The sequence below is a fragment of the Adiantum capillus-veneris genome, chromosome 5 (genome assembly GCF_014529385.1).
Source record: "Adiantum capillus-veneris isolate H3 chromosome 5, ASM1452938v2, whole genome shotgun sequence".
In the NCBI taxonomy this organism is placed as follows: Eukaryota; Viridiplantae; Streptophyta; class Polypodiopsida; order Polypodiales; family Pteridaceae; genus Adiantum; species Adiantum capillus-veneris.
Window position 1 is genome coordinate 105,005,604 of NC_140935.1, and position 21,825 is coordinate 105,027,428.

Below are 21,825 nucleotides of genomic sequence, written 5' to 3' on the forward strand. Positions count from 1 at the left end.
GTCATAAGGATCAAATTTGGCTAGATATTGAATAGTTTCTATGGGATTCTACAACTCATAATGTTCAACCCAGTTTTTTCATGTTTACTGTATTTAACACTTCATCTTTGTCCCCAAGATTCCCCTTGGTAAGAGATGTATTATTCTTTTGACATGCTCCATGGCTCCTTATGAACATAAAGGACAATAGGGAACTAAGAAAACATGCATATATTATTTGTATTGAACGTGGCTATAGAAACTTTGATGATAGGTTTGCAAAATGGTAAAAATTCAACCTTTTTTGTACCTATTTATTTTGGAAAAACAAAAAATAGTGAGTGAGAAGCAATCATATGTTCTCATCACCAACCCATTGAAGTTAACTAGAGAATTTATCTCAAGTCCTACAAAAATCCCTAATCTTATTTTTATGCAACAAAACGTAAGAAATGACTGTTTTAATGAAAATTCACTGGTCCATCAACTTTGGAGGCTTGGTGTGACCAAAAGATGAGAAATTTTACAAATTTCTTATTTTTTCCATGTTTAGTAGGCCTTGAACTATAACCTCATGAAAGGATTTTACAAAATGAGTGGATCTACTATGGTTTTGGAGGTTTTTCTCAAAACCCTGAAAGGACACTTTTATGTCCTGTTAGGTTACCAACCTAGTGTTAAACAATTGTGCCTTTACTCCACAGGATAATGCTTGGAAGAATGTGTCATTAAGCTGGTAAGGATCAACAATGAAGGGTGGGAGTATCATTACGCTACAAAGCTTTGTTTACTAGCTTGCGTATCGGCTCATTGCTAGCTTATCTACTTGAGAGTGTCATATATTCGGCTTTTGTTTAGAAGAATACACTCTAGCACTTCTACCTGTAAGGGGTAGGCCTTGTGATTTTATCAATTGTTTCGCTAATAAATTATGTCAAGCTAGTTCTAAAGCTACGATCTCTCTCTCTCTCCCCCCCCCCCGAACACACAAAAAAAAGTTTGGATGTTAAACCCTGCTACCATGGAGTTCTTTCTCTCTGTCTCTTGCTTTACCTTTCTGTGTTCCTAGTATGCAAGCTTCTGTTGCAATTGGAGCTGTTCAACGACATCATCGATCTGAGTCAATTCTAACAAATATAGTCAATATCAGAGTCAACCCTTTGACTTCAGCGTGTGTTAAGACAGGTGGGGTGGGACCAGTGTGGAGGATGGCGGCGTCCTTGCAAGGTTGGTGTGAACTCTGGGCGTGTGTTGATTGTGAATGAGGTTGTCGCAAGCTGTGGGGTTATTCTTTCTGAGTTTTTGTCTTCGGCAGGCTAGATTTGAAAAAGATGAGGCACCAATAGAATGGGCGGAAGCGGTTTCTTTCAACACCATAGAATCCCTGTCCCCAGGTGCAAGGGGACTAGAAAACCTTAGTCAACAGGGTACCTCTCAGTGCAGAGTTCTAGACATAAGACAGAGAGAGCTCTTTGCATTGACTTGTAGACATGCGAGAGAGAGAGAGAGAGAGAGAGAGAGAGAGAGAGAGAGAGAGAGAGAGAGAGAGAGAGAGAGAGAGAGAGAGAGAGAGAAGAAGAAGAAGAAGAAGAAGAAGAAGAAGAAGAAGAGAGTTTTAACATCGTAGGAAACTATCCCAAGAGACCTTAAAGATCTAGCCGACGAGGAGTTGAACTCAAGACGTGTTATTCAAGAGGGAAATGGCATAACCAATCTACCACACTTGGGTGATAGAAAGGTTATACCCTTTTTCTCTTTTTATTAGCACACACAAACACACTCACCCACATACCCGAGAAGAAGAAGAAGAGAGAGAGAGAGAGAGAGAGAGAGAGAGCAACAGTTACATGATGCTCCTCCTCATTGTGGACTGAAAGGGCGGTGGTAATGCATGTGCTAGTCTCCACCCAACCATGCTATCTTATAGCCTCCCCCTAGCGTGCACATTGTCTGGTCGTGCCGGTGGCCTTGCCCATAGCATCATGTCCTTATATTAACCCCCCCTTGGAGAATCGTTTTCGTCCTCGAAAATGAACGTAGGAAAATGTTTCTTAAGTGCGGAGACATTCTCCCATGTAGAACCTTCTTCAGGTCTATCTAGCTATATACCAACACCTGTCGTCTGACATGATGTCTGGTGCGAAGCTCATGAGAATCCAAAATCTTTTCGGGCTCATGAGGAATGCTTGGCGGTTCGATAAGGTCAACTAACACACCTGTGCCAATGACGTTATCATTCTATCCTAGCTGTTTTCGTAAACGGCTAACATGAAAAACAGGATGAACTCGTGAGTGCTCTGGGAGAGCTAACTTATAGGCCACTTGACCTATACGTTTGAGAATGGTAAACGGTCCACAATAGTGTGGTGAAGGTTTAGCAATTTTTTCCGTCTTCAAACTTTCTGAATGCTCCGGAACTTTAAGGAAAACCTTGTCTCCTTCTTCGAAAGTAGCAAGACGACGATGCTCATCTGCGTACTTCTTATATCGATCTTAAGCTTGCTTAACATTCTATCGAGCAACTCGAAGCATGTCAAAATGGTCTTGGAGGAAATCCTTCACTTGTTGTATCTTCTCCTTAGCCAACCCCACCGTAACGGGTGATCTAGGTTGAAATCCATATAAAAGCATAAATGGACTAAACCCTGTAGTCACATGCTTTGAACTATTATAAGAAAATTCCAATATAGGTAAGTAGTCTTCCTGATTGGTTTGCTTCTTGCTAACGTACGCTCGTAGCATATCTTTTAGCACTTGATTAACTCTTTCTGTTTGACCATCCGTTTCTAGATGATCAGCAGTACTTAGATTAAGTTTAGTTTTCAACTTTTGGAACACATCTCTCCAGAAGTAATTATCGAACTTTCGATCTCTGTCACCAATGACACTAGCTGGAAGACCGTAGAGTTTATATGTATGCTCTACAAATAGCCGTGTTAATTTCGGTGTCTTAACCGTAGTCTTAGTGGGAATGAATTGACCCATCTTTGTGAGACGGTCTACAATTACCCAAATGGCACCATGGCCATGATTTGTAGTAGGTAGTCCTACTACAAAATCCATAGAGATACTCTCCCACTTACCTTGTGCAATCTCTAAAGAATGTAAAAGGCCACCTACCTTGAGGCGCTCTGCCTTATTAACTTGGCACTGTTGACAGTTTAGAACGTACTCTTGAACATCATGATGTAAGACCAACCAATAAAATTACCGTCGAACTAAGGCATACGTCTTACGAATACCTGGATGACCAACACTTGGACTATCATGACACTCAAATAAGATTTGGCGCCTAGTGTCTGAGCCCCTTGGCACACATACTCTACCCTTGTGGAGTAAGTAGCCATCATCAATGGAAAAATTCTTCCATCGCTTAAGCTCTTCCTGAGTAGGGGTGGAGCTCTATGTGTTGGAGTTTATATCTGCACGTGCAGAGACATGTTGATCTGGCTGTTCAGAGACATGTGAGTGTGAGGGATCCCTTTTTAAAAATACACTCCACACTTTAGCATATGATTGATCGTGTGCACACTTACCACGTAATGACTCCAAAAGTCAACTCTTTAGTTCCGTGAAAGCAAGTGAATTAATTTGAGGCATCTGACTTAGTGCATCCGCTACTACATTATATCACCCCTTGCGATATTGTAGCTTACGATCATAATCTTGAAGGATTTCTGTCCATCTAGCTTTACGGCCCTTCAAGTCCGTTTGAGTAGTAAATCGTTTGATACTCTCATGGTCAAAAACTACTTCAAACTCGGCACCATATAAATAGTGTCGCCACTTTCGTAAAGCGTGAATTATGGCATAGAGCTCTCTCTCATAGACAAAATAATTCTCTTGAGCTCTATCTAACTTTTTACTTTCAAAGGTTATAGGTCTTCCCTCCTGGAGAAGTACCGCACCAATTGCTTTATCACTAGCATCAGTCTCTACCACAAACGGCTTAAGTGGGTCGACGATTGTTAGGATGGGAGCAGTGGCTATAGCTACCTTGAGCTATTCGAAACTCCATTTTTGGGCTTCTTCCCAAGAAAAGGTCTTACCTTTTGCTTTAAGTTGATCCATCATAGGAACAAAAATTTTGGCATAATCAGGGATATACTGTCAATAAAATCCAGCCATGCCTAGAAAATATTTGAAGCTCCTCAACCGCGTTGGGATGTGGCCATCGAAGAATGGCAGCGACCTTGTCAGTGTCCATTTTGATGCCAGAATAAGAGATCATATGATCGAGGTAATGTATCTCTGTTTTAAAGAAATCGCACTTACTTTGCTTAGCATACAGCGTGTGAGTTCGTAGTTGTTCGAACACTAATCGTAAGTGTTCTATGTGTTCATCTTCAATCTTACTGTAGATGAGAATTTCATCAAGGAAAACCACAACAAAGTTTCCAAGATAGAGACGTAAGACACTACCCATGAGTGTCATAAATGTAGCTAGAGCATTGGTTAGACCAAAAGCCATAACCAAAAATTCAAAATGCCCGAACCGTGTTCTAAAGGCAGTTTTGGAGATATCTTGTAGTAGGTTACATACCTAGTGGTATCCTGAACGAAGATCTATCTTTGTATAGTATCTTGCCCCATGGAGTTGATCAAATAACTCATCCACTCGAGGCAGAGGATACTTGTTCTTGATGGTTATCGCATTTAATCCGCGATAATCTACGCACATGCACATAGTACCATCTTTCTTTTTTACCAATAGAATTGGTGATGCCCAAGGCGAAGTGCTAGGTCTAATGAAACCACGAGCAAGGTAGTTAGCCAACTGACTCTCAACCTCCTTGGCTTCTTTAGCACTCATACGATAAAGTGTTTTACTCACCGGTTTAGTGTCTGGCAAGACATCTATGCCATGTTGCACATCACGTGTAGGGGGTAAACCCGGTGGTAAATCACTTGAGAACACATCACTATACTCCATGAGTAAGTGAGTTAGCTTTTGCCGGGCAAAAGGAGAAAGTAAACTAGAGTTATGCTGGGATGGAGAATCTTGTAATTTTTGTCATGTTTGTTTTACAACAGTTGCACGTTGCTCTATAGAATTAAAATTGAGAGCACTTTGCTCGTTAGATTTGTTAACACTTTGTTTATCAGTAGAATTCATTGCACTTTGCATACCATTAGAGTTCATTGCACTTTGCATACCATTACTAGAATTCATTGCACATTGCATACCATTACTAGAATTCATTGCACTTTGCATACCATTACTAGAATTCACCGCACTTTGCTCTTGAGAATTCACAAGACTTGGAGACAAGCAATAACACAAAAAGACTTCATCTAATAAATCTTCTTTCTGCAAAATAGAAAGCTCAGCTGTACATATAAGAGGTGCAAATGGTATATTTTTCTCACCAAGCAAAAGCACATGTTTACCATTGGCCATAAAGGCTAAAGAGTCGTGTTTATAACTAGTGTGCAATGTGTTTCCTAAACCATGCAGCCACTCCCGTCCTAAAACTACATCAGCATGTTCCATGTTCATAACTTGGAAGTCAAGGGTCATTGTATGATCTTGAATAATAAGCTCAACCCCTTGAACTACCGTGTCCCATACTTCTTTATCATTCCCAGACATCTGCTCCACCACATACTTGTGAGAGCAGGGAGTCTGTGTAAGCTTCAATTTCTTGACTAACTTATAGTTCAAGAAGTTATGAGTTGCACCATCATCCACTAAAATACGAACACGTTGTCCGTTAATAGTGCCATGCATGCGAATCAAATCATGGAGGCCAAAGGTGGGTTGTCACATTGAAGCAGGCACACAACACTTGTGCTTTTCTTCCAGATGAAGAACCTCTACAGCACAATATTTAGGAGATGAATCTAATGAGAGGCGTTGCACCGTGTGCATGGCCTTTTCTTTGCCTTGCAGAACATGACAATCTTTCTTGTTATGTTGATCTGAAAGACATCTAAAACAAAAATTGTGTTTCTTTGCACGCTCAAAATCAGCAATGCTGAGAGACCCACACGGAGTATCTCGTGATTGCTTAGGCTTCTTAGCCTCTTGTGGGCGTGGAGAGGTAGATTGTCTCTTATTCCTCTTGGAACGTGTGGGAGATCTACCTCGCCATTGGCTCTTAGCAACATTGCTCTTAGTAAAAGTATTCTTAGAGTAGGGAACATTTCCTTTCCTCTCTTGGTCATCATCATATCTTCGGGCATGACTGATGGCTTCTTCCAAAGTTTTTGGATGTTGGGTCTTGACATGAAGACGATAGTCTTTGTCAAGACCCCTATTAAAACCCCGTATCTTTTGGAAATCATCTAGACCTTCTATATTTAATATGATTTCCCGATACTTCGAAAGGTACTGTGTGAGAGAGAGGCCAAACATGCGGCATGCATCCCATGCTAACCAATTCTTATCTTCTTCATTGGAGTCCAAAAACTCTTTGGAGAAAGGAGCTTGAAATGTAGCCCAAGACGGAGGACGAGCATCTATTGGAAATGTCATTCACCACTTATAGGCCTTGCCTTTAAGAGATAGACTTGTTTCCACAGTCGTCTTTATATCTGGGGTGTGTCTCAATCGATGAGTATCACTCCATTTGTGTAAGAACGTATTGACCGCATCCTTGTTGCAATCACGCTCTTCCCCGTGAAATTCAGGAATGGTGATATTCTTAAGTAATTCATTGCTACCTTCTGCATCTTCTGTAACATTTGTCTCTTGGACTCCTTGAGTCGTCTGTGAATTTATAAATTTCACAAATAACTCCGTAAGATTGGAACATTTGCATTAAGTGTAGAAAGGTTGCGTTCAAGTACGCTTTTGCGATTTTCCAAAGTCTTGAAAGCAGCCATATCTACAAGGCCAAGATCTCCTAGATCATCGTCATCATGCATATTAGTGTCAGCCGCACCCGTGGTGCCCTGATTTTGATTTACGTGCTCAAAATCAAACGTGTGTGTAGGTGGTATATCCTCACTGGCCATAGTAAACACACACTAATGCAAAGAGAGCAAAGAAAACGACAACTTGTACCTTGTGAAATTGAAGTCTTTGTGTTTTGTATGCTCCACAATTTGCATTGCATGCGAACCTCGCCTTGCGAAAATTTGAGCGCTTCACTTGTCATTCGTTGTAAGAACACCTTTGTTGATTTCTCACAAAAACTCGTCGTTTTTGTGAAGGCTTTTGTTCACTTTGAAGCTACCTCCTTGAGGAAAAAAGATTTTTTGGAGGAAAACTTGCCTTTCTCAAAGAAGCAAAAAAGAAGGGTGAAGCTACTTCCTTGAAGTTTGAAGCTTTTCCTTTCCTTCTAGAAGTGTTGGCCTCTTACCCTCATGGGGTGGGTTCAACCCTTTTTCATGCAAGGGTTAAGCGGGCCTTCCTACGCACGACGCTAACGAAAGCCTCGGTGTAGTCCAGTTGCCAGTCAAGTTTGCCTTGGTCGTGCGTTGTCGAGGGCGTAGATGGGGCGGCCGCGATAGCTGTCTGTCCATGTGTCGTGCACAGGAAAGCGTGCATGTCTTCTTTTGTTGCACAGTGTAGACGTCGTTTTTTGCGGAACGTGGGAGAGAAGCAGAGTATCGCACGCACATACAACCCGCTTTTCGCCTCCTCCCAAAAATAGCTCTGATACCAGTGAAAGGGTGGTGGTAATGTGTGTGCTAGTCTCCACCCAACCGTGCTATCTTATAGCCTCCCCCTAACGTACACACTGTCCGGCCGTGTCGGTGGCCTTGCCCATAAAACCCATGTCCTTACACGGACAGAGTCTGCTCTTGGTTTATAAACCCAAAGCTGCAATAGAGTCGCTTATCTTTCAACCGATTTTCCTCCATGAGAACACGAAGAGTACCAAGATGATCAATGGTGTTATGGCGTTGACAAAAACGTGTTTGTCATTTTACACTCTTGCTATTCTCTTCAACCCAATCACTCAATTTTATTTCCATTATGCACCCAAACGACTTTGCTATAAGCTTCCCAATCATTATAATCCGGTAGTTATTTACATTCTTTACATCCCCTTCTTTATGCAAAGGGTTGATTCAATTAGTACTCCAATCATAAGGTATACTATGTTGAAGTGCAAGGTTGAATATATCACACATCCACTCATGTGTAAAATCTCCCGTCCATTTAATCATTTTTGGCTTGACGCCTTGAAGGTCTCCTGCTTTGTGAGTGACCAACTTTTCGAGCCCACCGTATACATTCTCAATAGTAAAAAAAAGAGGATATACATGGGAATGAACCATAAAATGACATTTTTTCACCAATTGATTGCTCATATAGTTGCCTACACTGTGTGTACATATCCACAAGACTTAAGTCACCAAAACTCTCAATCCGTTACCCCTCAAGTTTCTCCAAAATCTTCCATATGTTTTTGGACTTCAAGAAATTGTTACTTTACTTGCTATCTTCTTCTCTTCTTTTGAATCAATGATTTATATGTATGCAAATGACTTTGATAGTTTTTTTTGCTCATAGTTGCATCAAGCTTTATCAAGGACTTTTGAGCATCTTGACAATTTTTTCATCAAACCACCTTTTGTGTGATCTATCTTTGTTGATATCATGGAGATGCTTTATGGAAAAGCATTCTTCAGCACAAGAACAAATAACTTTCTTGAAAGCTTTTTATTTAGTTTTGGATGGTGTGTCATATTGAAGCTTTGAGAGAGAGAGAGAGAGAGAGAGAGAGAGAGAGAGAGAGAGAGAGAGAGGATGACTCCAACTTCTTGTAATCGCACGTTACTAGCAATCTCCTCTTTGTGCCACCCTCTTTGCCTCCCTCCACGATACCTTTGCGCAATCCCTCTAACAATCACCTCGTTAAATCTCTACAGAGGTTGGAAAGACAGAGACAAAGAGGGAGACTCTAGATAACCACCTGGAGGGAGAGAGAGAGAGAGAGAGAGAGAGAGAGAGAGAGAGAGAGAGAGGTGGTTGGTTTAGTTTTTTGGAAGACTTTCTAATTTTACGTTGGAAAGTTTTATCTGCATTTAATTTTACAGATTGAAAGAGCACTATGTGTCAAGTATCGTCCAAGATTCTTTAGGAAAACACAATCTATTATGTGGGTGCTCTATTATTACATATTGGCTCTACTGAACTAAAAATCCCATCACGTAGGTAAATGCTTCAATTATCCCTTCCCCCTCTCTTTTTCCTTTGCAACATCGTCGCACAACTCCTCTACAAAGGTTGCTTAGAGAGAGAGAGAGAGAGAGAGAGAGAGAGAGAGAGAGAGAGAGAGATTCCAACTTCTTGCGACAACCCCTTACTAGTAATCTCCCCTCCGCACCGCTCTCCTTCCCTTCCTCCACGACACCTTTGCACAACCCCTCTGAGAATCACCTTATAAAATCTCTGCAAAGGTGGGAAAGAGAGAGACAAAGAGGGCGACTCTAGATAACCACCTAGAGAGAGAGAGAGAGAGAGAGAGCAATGGACACACAATAGTGAGGAGGGACTTAGATTTTAAGAGGATTCTCTAATTTTAAGTTAGAAAGTTGTCCCCTTTCAATTCTATAGATTGAAAGAGTACTATGTGTCGAGCATTGTCTGAGATTCCTCAAGAAAACACAAACTATGATGTGGGTGCTCTATTTATCACGTAGGTAAATGCTTCAGTGATCCCTTTCCCCTTCCTTTTCCCTCCACAACATCATCGCATAGCTCCTCTACAAAGGCTGCTTAGAGAGAGAGAGAGAGAGAGAGAGAGAGAGAGAGAGAGAGAATTGGTTTAGTTTTTTGAGAACTTTCTAATTTAAATTAGAAAGTATTGTCCCCTTTCAATTTTACAGATTGAAAGAGAACTTTGTGTTGAGCATCGTCACAGATTCTTCAGGAAAACACAATCTAGATGTGAGTGCTGTATTATTACATATTGGTTGTACTAAACTAAAACTTCCATTGCATAGATAAATGCTTCAGTTATCCCCTAGCCCCCCCTAGCCGCCCCTCCCCCCCCTTCCCCTTTTCTTTCTGCTACATTGTTGCACACATCTCTTCTATAGAGGTTGCTGAGAGAGAGAGAGAGAGAGAGAGAGAGAGAGAGAGAGAGAGAGAGAGAGAGAGAGAGAGAGGACAACTCCAACTTCTTGCAACAGCTCCTTACTAGAAATATCCCCTCTGTATTGCCCTCCTTCCCTCCTTCCACGATACCTTTGCACAGCCCCATTAACAATCGCCTTGTCAAAATCCTTGCAAAGGTTGTGGGGAGAGAGAGAGAGAGAGAGAGAGAGAGAGAGAGAGAGAGAGAGAGATTGGTATACAAAAGTCCTAAGATCATCTCATATGACATAGGATGCTTGGAGAGATCCATAACAATGAAGGTATGCCTTACTTTGTGTCCAAGGACCTTGATCTTGAGATCTTTCAGCATTGTAATAGGTTTACTATAGTTCCATTGGCCATTTTTACCACCATGTTTGTGACTTCAAGGTGAGGTCTTCACATAGATTCCCAATAGTTTTTAGTTACAATGCTAATCCAGCACCACCATCAAGGATTCCCTTCACAATTAATCCTTTAGTAGTGATCGGTAGGGTTGCATTAGATTCATCACCTTGAAAGTATTGTCCCAACTTGTTAACAAGTATTTCAATAACAAAGCTTTCATCTATTTTGGGATGTGGATCCAAGCATTCCTCCTCAACTGGAATTTTGTTGGGCCTATCCATCTACAAAAATTGTGGTAACTCGACTTTTAGTTCTCCATTGAGAAATGTCCGAAGAGCTAGGAATAGCTCAGAATCTCCATACAATCTAAACATGATAGTGGTTTTGAATTTAGAAACCATGAAATTTGTTAATTTTGAAATATTCAATGGCACTTTAACAAGAAAAAAGTATGCCCACTTTCCGATGTCTTAAACTCGCTTTCTTCCCAGATGATACTAGGCATGGCTAGTAGGTTGTGATGTTTGTGAGGTTGAGGTTGTGTGGGAAACAATGTGTTCATAATCATGATATGCCTAGGTAGATGCACTCCTTTGGGTAAGTTCCAATCTTCTTCATGGTTTCCTTAGGTTTGGCCCTTGTGGCTTCTATGGTTCTTGTCCGGTTAGGTTAGCCTCATAGACGCTTGTTAACTCATTTGTAGTATAGGACTGGCTTCCTTATGTCCTCCCCTAATGGTGTCCTTGCTTGAGTTCCTCTCATGGTGATACCCATTGGATTTTCCCTCATGGTGGTTGTCTTACTTTACATGGTCTTGATTGAATCTCAATCATCTTCCAGGTTGTTCATATACATGGGGTCATCACCGGTCCCTATGTTAGTCTTTAAACTAGGGTTTGAATTTGCAACTTTTAACGATCTCTTCCTTTGTGTTTTCTTTTCCTTGCTTGGGAAATTGATGCATCATCTCTCTCTTATGGATATAATTTTGATTTTGGAGCATCAACCGTGTAAGTACGTCATTTATTGGTATAACAATTGTAGTTTGTGGTATCCTATTGGTAATCTCAATTAAGTTCAATGGTGTCCTCTTTGGTGCATTTGGATTATTGGGCTCCCTTGACTCGTTTGCAATGGTGTATCATTCTTTTGCATTCTAATAGGACACTCAACTACATGATGTGGTCCACCACATTTGTAGCATTGAAGAGGCAGTCTCTTGGCAGTGATGCTGATGTTTTGGCCTCTTACTATAAGAGAAGTCGCTTGATATACATGCTTGACTTGTCCCAATAGTCAAGAATATCGAATCCATAGGTAATACTAGAGTCTATGCCATCCTTGCAGTCCAAACAAGCACTAGATGGCTGACAACCTACTTGGTTTATAGGTGTAACTCTCAAATGTGGAAGTTGCAATCCTAGCACTAGAGGTGGTAATGATGTGGTTTGAACAACATTTTGAGTTCTAGGAATTATGCAGTGAGATGGTTTCTCAATGGGTGGGACATGCATTAATGCAGGAACTTGATGCGAGTCTATCTATGTTGAAGGTGGTCTATTTGTCATCATGTGTTTAAGCACTAGGAAATCCTGATCTTGATGACCATACCTACTACATGCATTGCAATTCCTAGTGAAATTTAAAGGTATGGCATTCATTGGTGCTATGTGGACCTAAGCACTGAGCATCATTGTTGCTCCCTTCTTGGATACATATAATTGTTTTGTGCAGTACGTTTATCTCTAAGGCTTTCTTGAATAGCCTTGGTGAGATATGCCAGAGTCATCTTGATATATTTTTCTCTTTAACGATTGGCTTTATTGTCATTGACTCATGCTCAGATGCTACATAATTTGGTTTAGAAGACACCCCTTCTCTTGCAATCATCAAATTGATTTCTAATTGGATTGCATTGGCAATGACTTCTTCCCAAGTAGTGATACCTTTAATGACTAGGCCATTGTAGATATCCTTATATCGCAGCCCTCTAATGAATCTATTGAGTAGCTGGTTATTTTCAAAACGCTCATTTGGAGTACACTGAGAGTTTATATTCTTTGAGAGACTAACAAAATCTCTCACTGACTCCCCTTCCTCCTGTTTAGCTTTTTGGAGCTAAGATGCTATGCCCCAAAGCACACCCTCTTGTATGTAATCTTTCAAGAAAAATCTCTTAAGAGTAGGGTAATGCGTGCATTTTTCAACCCTTAAGGTCCTATACCAACTAGCTTTGCCGCTTAAGGTCAAGCTTAAAGCCTTACACTTATGTAGCTCATTGTGCTCTTTCAAGGAATCACATACGTATTTGAATACCTCAACATACTTTATAGCATCTCCATCATCATTATGAATTTTTGTGTGATCTTGCTACTTGTACCACCTTACTTCTAAGATCTCTCTCAGATATGCTACACATATTCTCCGTAATAGATCGACCAATAGTTTGAGAAAATACACTAGCAAATCACCTAAAGAAGCAAGTATAGTGCATGTAGGCCTTCCCAAAACTACATGTGGAATGAGGGTTGGCAGTAGACTTGGCATACACATGGTCCTTGTGCCCCATGCTTGGTACGATGTTGTGTCACGCGGTAGTCCAAAGTTCACAAGTGTGGCCCTAAGCATAACAGATATGGGATATGACATGTTATTGTTAACTAGCATGGCTCTAATTGAATAAGAGCTTGGATAATGTCATTGTGGAGCATAAGCCATTAGAATAATAGGGGGTGTAGGAGGTACATGAGCATGAGCGGCAACAAGTAGATATGATTGATGCACACTTGTAGTAGGTACTATTATACGCACAACACTACTAGGTAGCAGTGTAGTACTAACCTGTATCCAAGAATCTCATAAGACCCGTCAAAGGCATGCTAATCCCTTTGTTTTACCTCTCCAGTCGGACAATTCTATGGATGACATCACATACTATCCATTGTTGCTCCTTTAGATTGGTGGCACTATATGTGGATTGTACAACATCTAACCAACCCACATGGTATGTGTAGCCTTGTGTATAGGCTAGTCAAATTTTCAGTTTGTAGGTCATATTATCAATTTTCGTTGAGACATACACCATCAAGGATTGGTGTGTTGGAGGTTTCCCTTGAAGTAGATGCATTGTGGCACCCTAGGGCTTGACTCTTCATGATTGCTAATTCAAAAGAACTCAATCGCTTGAGTGGTACAGCTACTAAAATAGGGGCCTTTGCCTTCATTGCTTGGCATTGTTCTACCATGCATAAGCTTTTGATCTCCTTCTCTCTAGCCGCTTGGGTATAACGTTCGACTTCTTGCACTTTTGCAAGACTCCTACAATCAAAAATAGAACTTCAACTGGTGATAGCTTTGTAGTCGAACACGAGGCGGTGTGGAGGCATCGGTGGCGGAATCCCCACAACAACCGCCACCGCCACCACTAGAGCGCCGGTGTCTAGACGAGTGTGAAGCTCGTCTCGTCGACGCCGAAGCTTCGGAGCGTGCCGAATGCTCCGAAAGAGAGGGAGATGCGGATGGTGTAGAAACGTGCGATGATGCGCCAGAGCGATGACGCTCCACGTACCACTGTCTCTGCTGCGGTGACAAAGAAGAAAGAAACTCCTCATCATCCATACCTGCATTAAACACACGAATATTTAAACTTAATATTGAATGAATAGAGTAGACAATGACGCAAAGACCATTAAATACAATGACGTAATGACGCATATAAATACAATGACGCAATGAATCGAGTGATAGAAGAGGCAAGTCGAAAACTCAGAATTTTCAATCAAAAGATGTGAACACGAGTAGAAAAGAGCGTTATACACCATGGAAGGTACTTAGAGAGCCAGAGCTTTTACAACACGGAGCAAAATTGTTCAAATACAATATTTGTGGCTTTAAGAGATCTCTCTCTCATCCTCGCATAACTCAGCATAACTTCCTATATCTATATAGAGCTCTCCGTTTAAACACATATCCTCTGTTTCATTTTGTAGCTCCTCTGCATGCACCCCATATAGAGTAGTAGCATCTTGATGCTCGTCTGACACCACCGCAGCGGCTTCTGATTGAGCATCTTCTCTGATCTCCTCCATTGATGTCGTTGTGATTGGCACATGGTAGCCTTCATACGTCCTTGCACTACGAGGGGCTACCTCTATGACGTACCACCAGTTTGATGTAGACTTTGTAGGATGAAATACTACCTGCCAGAGCCACATAACTTACATGAGAGCTTTCAAGCACATAACTTGTAAAAGGGGGATGTTAACTATTTATATACTTACTTGTTCACAATGCTCGGGTAGTACGAAAGTGTCTCTTAGGTCAGTCCATTTCTTAGTAGAATCCACCTCAAGAAAACCAGACTCTCCTCTACGCACAGTAGTGTTGCGACCCTCCATGATTATCTTGAACCATTGCACGTCGAACAAGTCGACAAAAAATCCTCTGTAATCGATCCTCAAAATCTCTTGCAGCGTGCCGAAGTAAGTGAGTTCCGCCACCACAGGATCTGCATCATAGGAACGTCGTCGACTAGACTGTTCAAATTTTGCCATGATTCCACAATCTTGAGTAAAACGCTTTTTGTCGATTCGTTCCACCCTAAAATGTCGACCTTTACACCATGCTGCTGTGTATGACTTATACTACAACGAACAAAGATTATGAGTGGCCGTTCAAACGTTTATAAATAAAGTCACTTGCTAGTCGTACATTGCAAACTTACCTTGGTCGCGCAACCCCGAGAGTACTCCCACTCTTTTTCAGTCACTTCGTCACCGCATTGTTGTGCGCTTTTCAATTGGTTGTGAAACCATCTTAAGCTCATGAAGGTTGGTAGGCTCTCCAGAACCGCTGGATAGTGCATCGGTGGTCGTCTTCCCCGTCTCCACTCGATTCGTGCCCTTTGTCGCTCTTGCTTTGCATCCTCATATTGTGAAATCCACTTTTGCATCACTGGATTGTGAAGCATGCAAAATCGGTTGATTTTAGCCTCTAGATCTTCCGTCATCTTCTTCTCAACACCGAGATTGCACATGACAATCCCAAATATGCGCTCATCATCTATGGTTCGCCATAGCGTGTCCCGGGATTTATCAAATCCGTCTAGCCACTCTCCAATGTACACTAGGGACTCTGATACCAACCAACCTTCTGCCATGCTACCCTCCAGACGTGCCTTTTGATGCACATATCCCTTAAGCGTTTTCATGAAACGCTCTAAGAAGAACATCCATCTGGAATGAACTGTGCCAGCTATTTCCACCTCATCAACTATGTGAACAAGAAGATGCACCTGAATGGTTAGCATTGTAGTAGGAAAATGTTTCTCAAACATGCACACAAGCTCCGCAGCATTTAGTTTGGCGAATGGTATGGAGTCTACGTTGATCTCCTTTTGTGAGATCCATTGCACCAGCTTTGCAAGTTTGTAGATTGTGTTACGGATGTCGAGAGACAAACATCCCTCAATGGCAACCGGTAAAATAAACTATAAAGTATGTGCAGCAATGATATTAAAGTCCACATTTTATGCAATGATATTAAAGTCCACTATGAACGTACCTGACACATTTTATGCCAATCGTGTGACTTCAAACCGGTAAGCTTTCCTTCTTTAGTAAAACACGTTCGGAGCGAGTGCATTACGCCAGTGGGGGTCCGCAAAGATCGAATGGCCTCTTTTACTTTGCGTTCTTGGGCTCCTGTGAAAATCCATGGTGCTTTAGGGAGTTTTATCGATCCATCAGACACTGTTTGCGGCCAATATTGCTCCATACGATCCACATTTCTAGGGTCAACTCTGGCTCCCAAAGTATCTTTCTTGCCGGTCAAATGGTCCCATAGTAGATTACCCACATTCTTGAATATGTGCATTGGATCGAGCAAGTGATTGATCATGAGTCGGGGCTAGTATGGTAACTCGTACCATAGAGATAGTCTCTTCATCCCTGGAGGCAATCCGTCATCGCACATCTCCTTCTGCTCTAACCATGCTTGTGCAGACATCCTTGGTGGCTCTCTTCCCAAAAAGCCATCGCGTAACACATGATTCTCTGGAAGATACGCTTGATGACCTTCGTAGATTTGCTTCTTCAGTGAGGGTGCCCTACGTGCATTCAGTCTAGGTCCACATGTGACACATGCTCTATATCCGCTTGTTTGAAGCCCTGCATGTATACACATGATAATAGATCAACTATGGGAAAAAACAATATTTACAGTGTCTGAGTGAGGAGTGTCAATAGATCACCTGAGCATTCTGTTAGCCCGGGATAGTCATGCATGGTCCACATTAGAATGCCTCTGATCAAAGCATTCCGTCGTCCTGTGTGTCGGCTCATATCCACCACCTCTATGCCAATCCACAATTGTTGTAGCTCTTCCAATAGTGGACGAAGATACACATCCATATTCCCCACTTTATATCGCCCTGGCACAATCAAGCTTAGCCATAGGTGCCCCTTCTTCGTAGTCAACCACGGGGGAATGTTGTAGTTGACGATGACAACGGGCCATACACTGTAAGATGTTGATCTTTGACCAAATGGATTTACGCCATCCATAGCCAGGCCTAAGAGCAAATTTCGAGCTTCCATGGCAAAATCCGACCATGTTCCATCTATATGTTTCCAGGCTGCGCAATCTGCAGGAATTCGTAGCACACCATCCGAAGATTTATTCTCCTCATGCCATGATGCTAGGGCGGCCATGGACTTACATTCGAAGAAATGCTTGATGCGAGGAAGCAAAGGAAAATGTCGCAAAACCTTTTGTGGAATTTTTGTCCCGTGGAGATCTACTCGATATCTTTCGGAATCACATTTCGGACACTTCTCCATGTCTGTGTATTCCCCTCTGAAAAGAATGCAGTCATTAGGACAAGCGTGGATAGAATTGTAATCCATCCCCAAGTTTCGCAAAATCTTTCTTGCTTCATCTCGGGAATCTGGCATCACATTGTCAGCTGGTAGTATGTGCTCTTTCAGCAATCTACACAACATAAAAATATGATACAGTCGTGTAAAAATCTATCAGATCATTATACATTTAGAGTTCTATTAAAGTAAACTAATTGTAATAGATCACCTGAAAAGCGCTGTGACGCTGGTGTCACTCCATCCAAACTTTGCCTGCATGTTGAGAAGAACCAGGAGTGCTTTCAATCTAGACATACGTGCTCCATTATACAATGGCGTATCGGCTTCACTTTTCATATCATCATAGATAAGCCTTTCTGAATCCATGATCGTCTCGATCATTTCATCAATCTCGGGCTCAAACATTGCCTCGTTGGGAATGTGCTCTGCATGATCATCCCCCGAGCTGTCAGAGGCTACATCTTGTGGCCTCACATATGCTGCTTGACCAAAGCGCCTGCGAACACGTCTATTGGGTTGCAAGATTGCTGCTTGTTGGCCAGCGTCAGAGTCCGATGAGTTATAATTGGCAACAACTCGATCTATAATAGATGGATCGAACTCGCCAAATTCGCGAACGTGCTGCAAAGAAACACGTCTTGTCAGTCGCACAGCATGCTTGCATTGATTACAAGGACATAAGACCCTCGTTGAGAGATAGGTGTTTCGGTTGGACGGTCCCACATCCTCGTCGCTACTCATAATGAGGATAAAAAACTTATAACCTGGACAACAAATTTAATATTCTATTGGCATTCTTCGTCTTATCTCTCTCTCTCTCTCTCTCTCTCTCTCTCTCTCTCTCTCTCTCTCTCTCTCTCTCTCTTTACCTCACATTCTCTAGTCATGTCCAATCCCCGCACACCTCGGTCTAGAGGTGCACGGAGATCAGAACCACCGGGTTATAATCTCGTCTTTATTGGTCAATACCTATATTTGTGGGTACAAGAAATCTACACACCCACGTCTACATGATACTGCATGTAGTGGACAAAACCCCTTTGCCTCTTCTCTAGCTGTAGCACTTCACTTCATCTTAACATCTTTTCACAGTAGATCTTTTCACTGTTCGTCTAACTCTAAACCCTAAACCGTAAGTAATTCTTGCGTGGACTCGATCTAACGTAAATAAGCGTAAATCTAAATAAACGTAAATCTAACTAAAAATAAAGCTAAATCTAATTTAACGTAAGTCTAATGACTAGAGGTTGTCTAGATGGTCATTGTGTCGGGGATGTAGTGACTCTTGCCGCCCTGAAGATCCACCTTCTTCCCTATCTTCTGAAGACATTTCACCAGTACTTTTGGATCGACGGAGCCGACCATGAGTGAAGGCAGCAATACCCTATATTCCATTGAGGGCTTTCTTCACCCGCTTCATGCAGGCATCGCAGTCTATGGAGACCTAAATCTAATCTAATATAACGTAAATCTAAATCTAGCTTAAATAAACGTAAATCTAGTTAAAAATAAACCTAAATCTAATTTAATGTAAGTCTACATAAAACCCAATCTTTAACGTCTTTTAAGATAGTTTCCTACGACGTTATAACTCTCTTCTTCTTGTGTGTGTGCGCGTGTGTGGATGTGTGTGCCAAAAAAAAGAGATAAATGGTATAACCTTTCTATCACCCATGCCAAGTATGATAGATTGATTATGCCATTTCCCTCTTGAATAATAGGTCTTGAGTTCAACTCCTCGTCGGCTAGATCTTTAAGTCTTTTAATTTTAATTAGTTTCCTACGACGTTAAATTAGTTTCTCTCTCTTTCTCTCTCAATGTGTGTGCGTTTTTTTGGATTGTATGCATGTTTTCTCTCTCTTTTCCTCTCTCAATGTGTGCGTTTTTTGTTTATGCATGTTCTCTCTCTTTTCCTCTTTCAATGCGTGCGTTTTTTGTTTATGCATGCTCTCTCTCTCTTTTTCTCTCTCAATGTGTGTGTGCATTCTTTGTTTATGTATGTGTGTGTGCGTTTTTGTTTTTGTTTGCACTCTCTCTCTCTCTCTCTCTCTCTCTCTCTCTCTCTCTCTCTCTAAAACACTATGTGTGTGTGTGTATGTGTGTGTGTGAGAGAGAGAGAGGGAGAGAGAAAGAGGGGAAGGGAACATGAGAATGAGGAGAGGGAAGGAGCATACCTGGCTCTCCTTCCTCTCCTCGTGTGTGTGTGTGTGTGTGTGTGTGGAGAAGAAAAAGAGAGAGAGAGAGAGAGAGAGAGAGAGAGAGAGAGAGCGTTACCTGCTCTTTGCTTGAGGGCGCCGAAAAACTCAGATCTGAGATCTGAGTTTTTGGGCGCGCTCGGTTATTTTTTTACCCCAGCCGGCGTCGCTATGAGCGTCGCTATAAGCGTCGCTATGAGCGTCGCAAATTTATTTGTAAATTTGCGACGCTCATAGCGACGCCGGGAATTTTTTTTTTGAGCGTCGCTGTGTGAGCGTCGCTAATATGAAGAGCCTCTTGTAGTGGTGGGTGTCTCAATAATTGCATCCTTCTTGCACTCCGGCATGTCATGCGCACAAAGTCCTGCACCATGAAATTCTTGGGTCTAATGTCGCTTCCCTATTTCTACCAGATCTTCCTAAGAATGATTCAACTCCTATGGGATGGAATCAAGTCTAGTCCTTGGTTGATGGCCTCACAACTCTCTCTACTCTTGATATTCTCTATAGGAGAGAATTAGCAGAACAACGTGAGATTCGTGAGGTAGAACATAGGTTCACAAAATCTTGTAAGAATTTGACATGTCATATGTGGAGCATCAGGGACTGGAATGAAGCAAGCTTTGGAGTGAGCTTATTTTGGATATTACCTAGATGTTGTATTTTACAAAAAACGCTCACTCATGAAGGGATTGGAGAGAGCTTTTGGGAGAGAGATTTTTTATTGTTATCCATCTATCTCTCTCTCTCTCTCTCTCTCTCTCTCTCTCTCTCTCTCTATATATATATATATATATATATATATATATATATATATATATATATATATATATATATGTGTGTGTGTGTGTGTGTGTGTGTGTGTGTGTGTGTGTGTGTGTGTAGCCCTCCCTCTTCCCCCTGTCTTTCCTTCCCTATCTCTCCCCTTGTCTCTCTCTCCCCCCCCCCCCCCCCCCCCCCCCCCCCGCCCCTCCCCTCTCTCTCTCTCCTTTTTTTTAAACAAAAGTATGAGCTCCTTAGAAAGGCGTAATCGCACAATTACAATAGCATCGTATTGACAGATTCTAAAGGCCAACATTGAACCAAGTTTCACTAGCGCGTCATGATTCAACGATGATACGACAATCGAGTAGTACTTCTTCGCATTGGGGACACTCTTGCTTTTGGCTGCATAATCAAGATTGTCACAACAATCACACTGTTGATGTCAAAGCAAAGGTAGGATGCCTTACGGTGCAAGTTATTTTCCAGATATGGCCAGTTATTTTGCAGATATGGCATGGCCTTCTTGTCAACAATCAAAGCTTTCACATTCACAATGTCCTTAGCAGATTCCTTGGACCTTGCAACTGCCTTTGATGGAGGGAGGAGAACCTCTCTTGGTCAGCATTCTCGATTTTGGGTCGGCCACCAGAGGGAGGAGGAGGACCTGCCACCTTGATGCTCGTAGATAGGAAAACAACGAGAGCCGAGCGAGAGCCTCCTTGGTGAAGAAAGCAGCAAGGGTGGCAGTGGCGAGGAGAGAGAGGAGGGCTTGGCGGGAGCACTGATCGGCAGGTTGGGAAGAGATGCTGGCGCGGAAGGGCAGCAACATAGCGGGCTTGAAGGAGAGACCTTGGCGGTGGAGTTCAAGGCAGGAGTGGTGGGCGACACAATGCTGGCCATGGCTGCTATTGTGGCTTTTGCAATCACTCTTCTTCTTCTTCTTCCTGAAGAGTCGATACTCTCTCCCTGGTTATCTCCCCCCGCCCCTCTCTCTCTCTCTCTCCCCCCGCCCCGCAAGGGGGCGCAGAGAGAGAGAGAGAGAGAGAAAGAGAGAGAGAGAGAGAGACTGCTTCCTCATCACGCGCGCTGGCCTTGTCGCTTGCGTTCATTGCGCTCATGCACTTTTTACGCTACCTTAGCTTGCAATACGACTCACTGTGTTCGTTGGCCTCACAAATTTCTTTGCAACCTTCGTATGCAATTCCATTTTGCTCATTAAGTGGTTTTTGGCTTACTTAGCTGATTTGCAAAGGTTACCTGCCGAGAAAGGCAACAATTGACAACTCATGTGTATATCCCCTAGGGCTCGACGCTTCAAAGAGGCTCCCACGTTCCATACCAATTGGACTTGATCATGGAGCCGGCGAGACATGTGCTTGATGGTTGCTGCTATTTTTACCTCTTCTCTCCCACTCTTCATTGACAACATGAACTCCTCTCGCTCGCCTTGTTACAAAGTTCAATTGATTTGGGGCTTTTCATCGCGAAGAAATTTTTTTGCCTTGACAATTTTGTGGCCACTAGTTTGGCCTTGACTTAGTTGTTGGCGGCACTTATTCGATATTTTCAATCTAGTTTGGGTGGATTTTACCCCACAACGGATGCTCACCAAGATCATTAGGT

General features: G+C 42.2%; 1 pseudogene; it reads right to left on the bottom strand.

Moving 5' to 3' along the window:
• Positions 1-1,044: 1,044 nt before the first annotated feature.
• Positions 1,045-21,220, bottom strand: LOC147457864 (oxygen-evolving enhancer protein 3-2, chloroplastic-like; annotated as a pseudogene).
• Positions 21,221-21,825: the final 605 nt, after the last annotated feature.